Source organism: Bison bison, unplaced genomic scaffold, assembly GCF_000754665.1.
Source record: "Bison bison bison isolate TAMUID 2011002044 unplaced genomic scaffold, Bison_UMD1.0 scf7180017864296, whole genome shotgun sequence".
Classification (NCBI taxonomy): Eukaryota; Metazoa; Chordata; class Mammalia; order Artiodactyla; family Bovidae; genus Bison; species Bison bison.
The window spans coordinates 3,019,317-3,025,160 of record NW_011494868.1 but is presented as its reverse complement, the minus strand read 5'-3'; positions in this window follow the sequence as shown (position 1 = coordinate 3,025,160).

Below are 5,844 nucleotides of genomic sequence, written 5' to 3'. Positions count from 1 at the left end.
CAAAGAGCAAAAATTTCATGGTTTAAAAGTATTGAAAACATACAGAGTGTATTCTCTTAACACTATGAAATTATGTTAGAAATCAACATCAGAAGATATTTGAAAATAACCCACTAATTTTCAAGTGCAATGTGACATTTACTGAGATCTTTGACTTAGACATGGAAAGCCTCAATAAAGAGACTCAAAAAAACACAGAGGTTGATTGCAGAGAAGAAAGCATTTGAGCAATTTGCATCAAAATGAGAAGTTAATATTAAAGACACTTCAAACAAAATCCTATGTATTTGAAAATTAAATGTCTACTTTTAAATGATGGGTGTATCTAATAAGTCATAACAAGGGAAATTAGAAAATATTTGTAATAGGATAAAAATGAAGAGAGAATTTACCAGAATATGTTGCATGAAACTGAAGCTGCTCAATACAGTTAACTACAATGTGGAGTCTGGAATAAGGCATGAAAAACAAATAATGGACACTAGCAGAAAATTTTGTGAAATTTGAACACAATCTGTACTTTAGTGACTTTTGATTTCTTTTTTTTACCTCTTCTACAAACTGACTTTTGCCTCAACCGTTGTATGGAAATGGCTCTGTATGTGGCTTATTGTTAAATCCAATGGAAAATTTTTCCTCTTCTTTCTTTTTTCCTTTGTCTCTCCCTCCTTCCCTTTCTCCCTCCCTCTCTCCTTCCTTTCTTCCTGTGAATAGAGGACTTTTATTGCATTAAAATTTTTTTAAATGAAACTTCTTAATAGTTTTAGTGAGACATAATTAACATGCCATAGAATTCGGCCATCTAAAATGTACATTTCAATGACAATTTATATTTTTAAAATTGACTCTTTATTGAGATATAACTACCATATAACATTGTACAAGTTTAAGGTATACAACACATTGGTTTGACACATTCACATATTGATATACGATCACCACAATAGCTTAAGGTAATGCCTCTATCATGTTCCATAATCAGTATTTTTTGTGGTAAGAACATTTAAGATCTAGTTCTTAGCAGCTTTGAAGTATAAAATGCATTATTGTTGACAATAATCGCTATGCTGTGCATGGAAACAGCACAAATGGGGTTTTAGGAATCATGCTACATCTTCTTGTTTCTACAGCTGGATAAGTGCTTAAGTGTCTTCATCACCCTGTTAAATTGTTCCTTTTTCAGAGACAAAGATACCATGATGAAAGTTGGCAGTATGATTGCCGAGAGTGGTCTTCAGTCTTGCAGTACAAGTGGCCAAGAGGGAACATCTCAGCCCTTGCTGTCTTGAGCTCCCCATGGCCTTTAACAGTGCTCACTGACCCTCCTTCCTGAAGATGTCTTTTCTTCCTTTGGCTTCAAAGTCTCCACTCTTATTTTGTCTCCTGCTTCTCAGGACAAAGATTCTTCCTGCCTTCTTTTAAAGGTGCTTTTGCTTTTCTCTTGAGTGGCAAACTCACACAACTGGCTTCTGCACAGTTCCTCTTAGAGCTTAGACAGATACTTCAAACTCAGCAAACGGACCCCATTCTTCTGATCGCCACCCTCACTGCCATGCCTCCTGGCTCTCTGGATGGTCTTTTATCACCCTGGCTTTCATTTACTATTCCTCCAGGGGTTCCTGTTTTGTGGTGTAAGTAAACACTAACCAGCCAGCTATCTGAGCATATCTCTTCATTTTCCCTCTCTTTCACCTCCCTCATTCATTCCATCACCATGAGCTACCTCCTATATATATGTATTTTTTCAATTTTATTTATTTTTGGCTGCGCTGGATCTTCCTTGCTGCACGTAGACATTCTAGTTGTGGAGAGCGGGGGCTACTCTCTAGTTGGGGTGTGTGGGCTTCTCGTTTCAATGGCTTCTTTTGTTGCAGAGCACCGTCTCCAGGGCAGGCAGACTTCAGTGCTTGCGGCACACTGGCTAAGTAGCTGTGACACACGGGCTTAGCTGTTCTCCAGTGCGTGGAATCTTCCCAGACCAGGCATCAAACCCGTGTCCCCTGCACTGGCAGGCAGATTCTTAACCCCTGGACAACCAGGAAAGTCCCCTCCTAAGTATTTTCCAAAGCCATTCACCAAAACTTCAGTGACTACCACCCAAGTCTAGATCACAATTATGTCTCACCTTGTTTTCCCCAACAAACTCTTCATTTGTTTCACAGTTCCAGTCTTTGCTCTTCTAATAAATACAAGTCAAGAAGAAGAAAACATTTCAGGAACTGTTAGAAATGTAATGAAACTGTCAAAATTATCAAGTTACAGTCTTCTCTTTCATGACAGTTTGTAAAAAAAGTAGCTCAAGAGAAATCCTGGTAGACCATACAAAGGAAAAATGTAAGTGTTTGACTTGTCAACTGATAATGACACTTCAATGATATCACCCTGAGGAGAAAAAGACCATGATCAAATGCAAGTATGTCACAAATACAATTTTAAGCACACCATACCTATATTCAGTCTTACATCTGCCTTCCAAGAAGCCAGATGGAATCTTCCTTACATGCAAACCAGGTTCCATCTCCTGCTCCATACCCTTCAGTGTCTCCCTGTTGTCCTCTGGGTAAATTTAAACACCTTAATTTGGTTTCTAACCCTGATCTTGTCTTCACTTATCGGTTTTCACAATATCTTGTCACTACAGCCAGGCCTAACTCCTTTCAGTTTCCCAAATTCATCATGCTCCTTGCCTCCATCTGCATTACCTTCTCCAAATTTGATTGACTAAAGTAGGGCTGTGCTGCTAAATGTTTACCAGTTGCCTGTCTTGGGTGAGAAAGAGAGAGAGACCCCATGGACTGCAGTATGCCAGGCCTCCCTGTCCATCACCAACTCCTGGAGTTTACTCAAACTCATGTCCATTGAGTCCGTGATGCCATCCAACCATCTCATCCTCTGTCGTCCCCTTCTCCTTTCACCTTCAATCTTTCCCAGCAGGACTGATTTTCTTTAGGATGGACTGGTTGGATCTCCTTATTGTCCAAGGGACTCTCAAGAGTCTTCTCCAATACCACAGTTCAAAAGCATCAATTCTTTGGCGCTCAGCCTTCTTTATAGTCCAACTGTCACATCCATACATGACTATTGGAAAAACCATAGCCTTGACTAGATGGACCTTTGTTGGCAAAGGTCCTTTGTTGGCAGGAGACACAAGAGATGCAAATTCAAACCCTGGTTAGGGAAGATCCCCTGGAGCAATAAATGGCCAACTCACTCCAGTGTTCTTGCCTGGAAAATTCCATGAGCAGAGAAGCCTGGCAAACTATAGTCCATGGGGTTGCATAGAGTCAGACACAACTGAATGACTGAGCACAGACACATACACAGTTAGCTCCAGCAAGCAGATGTGAGCCTGAATTAGCTCACCCCTGGGCTAAATCTTATAAAACCTTCAGCTTCTAGCTTGGCTGTCCCTTTTGCTGAGAATGCTTTCTTGATCATGTCATATGCTTCCACTGCAGCCTGCTCATGGCCTCACACATCACATAATGTTGCTTTTTTGTGTGTACTTATCTAACTCCCTGGTGGCTCCGAGGTTAAAGCATCTGCCTGGAATGAGGGAAACCAGGGTTCAATACCTCGGTTGGGAAGATCCCCTGGAGAAGGAAAATGGCAACCCACTCCAGTACTCTCGCCTGGAGAATCCCATGGAGGGAGGAGCCTGGTAGGCTACAGTCCATGGGGTTGCAAACAAAGAGTTGGACACGACTGAGTGACTTCGCTTTCACTTTCACTTTCTTTATCTGACTCTACTGCTAGACTGTAAGCTCCTTAGGGGTAGAAGTTGTGTCTTGTTCACCATCATCTCTCCAGAATCTTCCAAAGCACTTGACACATAGTAGTTCTTCAATAAATGTTTGTTAAATAAGTGAGTGAATGTCTAAAACCCAATAATAAGAAATACTATCAAGTACTACTTGGTGTCAGCCAGGGTCCTAACTGATTTGTATTCATTGTTGTAATTGTTGCTGTTCAGTTGCTAAGTCACGTCCGACTCTTTGCAACCCCATGGACGGCAGCTCTCCAGTCTTCCCTGTCCTTCACTATCTCCCAGAGTTTGCTCAGATTCATATCCACTGAGTCAGTGATACTATCTAACTGTGTCATCCTCTGTCACCCCCTTCTCCTTTTGCCTTCAGTCTTTCCCAGCATCAGAGTCTTTTCCCATGAGTTGGTTCTTCGCATCAGGTGGCCAAAAGATTGGAGCTTCAGCTTCATCATCAGTCCTTCCAATGAATATTCAGGACTGATTTCCTTTAGGCTTGGCTGATTAGATCTCCTTGCAGTCCAAGATCATCTCATTTAATTTTCTTCAAAATCCTGTGGTTGGATGTTTGATTATTACCATTTTGCAACTGAGAAAGATTAAAGCTTCGAGCAGCTAAAGATTAAAGTCACATAGTCAGAAAGTAGTAGAGCCATGTGTAAATTCACACAGCATGATGCTACCTTGAACACTCACCAACTACATTATTCTGTTTTTGTGACTTATTCTCATTTTAAGTTGAATAAAACTAGCATTTTTACATAGTTGACTTCTTTGAAAAATATTCAAGATCTAAGTCATTTTTATTCAGGGCTTCTACAGAGTGCCAGCCTCTCTCAAACACTGTCATGGACACACTGTAAATTAATGCAAACTTAATGGTAAGCAATTGGCGCCATGGCCTCTTAAAATATTCATTTGCTTTTAATTAGTGTGGTTCTCAAAAAATAATCAGAAACATGGATGGCACTTTGTGGCCAAAGTATTATTTGTAGTGGTTTTAAAACCAGATTTTTACTGTAGAACGGTTTTAGATTTACAGACAAATTGCAAGAAGTAGTACATCCATATGTAGCATATCCAGTTTCCCCTATCATAAACTTGCTGTCTAGTGAAATATTTGTCACAATGAATGAACCAGAATTGATACATTATAATTCATTAAAATGTATACTTTATTTCCATATTTTTAATCTAATAACCTTTTTCTTGGGGCTTGCCAGGTTGCACAGGCTTCCCTGACAGCTCAGTTGGTAAAGAATCTGCAGGAGACTTGGGTTTGATTCCTGGGTCAGGAAGATTCGCTAGACAAGGGATAGGCTACCCACTCCAGTATTCCTGAGCTTCTCTTGTGGCTCAGCTGGTAAAGAATCCACCTGCAATGTGGGAGAATTGGGTTCGATCCCTGGGTTGGAAAGATCCCCTGGAGAAGGGAAAGGCTACCCCCTCCAATATTCTGGCCTGGAGATGGACATGGGGTCACAAAGAGTCGGACACAACTGAATGAGTTTCACTTTCACTTGCCCAGGTTGCACAGCGGTAAAAAATCCGCCAGCCCTGCAGGAGACTCAGGAGATGCGAGTCTGATCCTTGGGCTGGGAAGATCCCCTGGAGTAGGATATGGCAACCTGCTCCAGTATTCTTGCCTGGAGAATCCCATGGACAGAGGAGCCTGGTGGGCTACAGTCCATGCAGTGGCAAAGACTCGGAAATGACTGAGCTTGCCTGCACATAACTTTGTTCTGTCTGGGATCCCATCCGAGATATCATATTACATTTAGTGGCCATGTCTTTTTAGGTTCTTTTCGCCTGTGAATTGCACAGACTTACTTTGATTTTGAGGACCTTGACAGTTTTGAGAAGGACTGGTCACCTGTTAAAGTAGAATTCTCCTCGATTAGAATTTCTCAGGTGTTTTTCTCATGATTAGAGTGAGGGTGTGCATTTGGGGGCTGAAAATCACAGAGGGAAAGTCCATTTTGATCACATCATATTTAGGGTATGTGCTATCAACATGACTTAATTGCTGTTGATATTGAACTTGATTACATTGCTGAGGCAGTGTTTGTCAGATTTCTCCA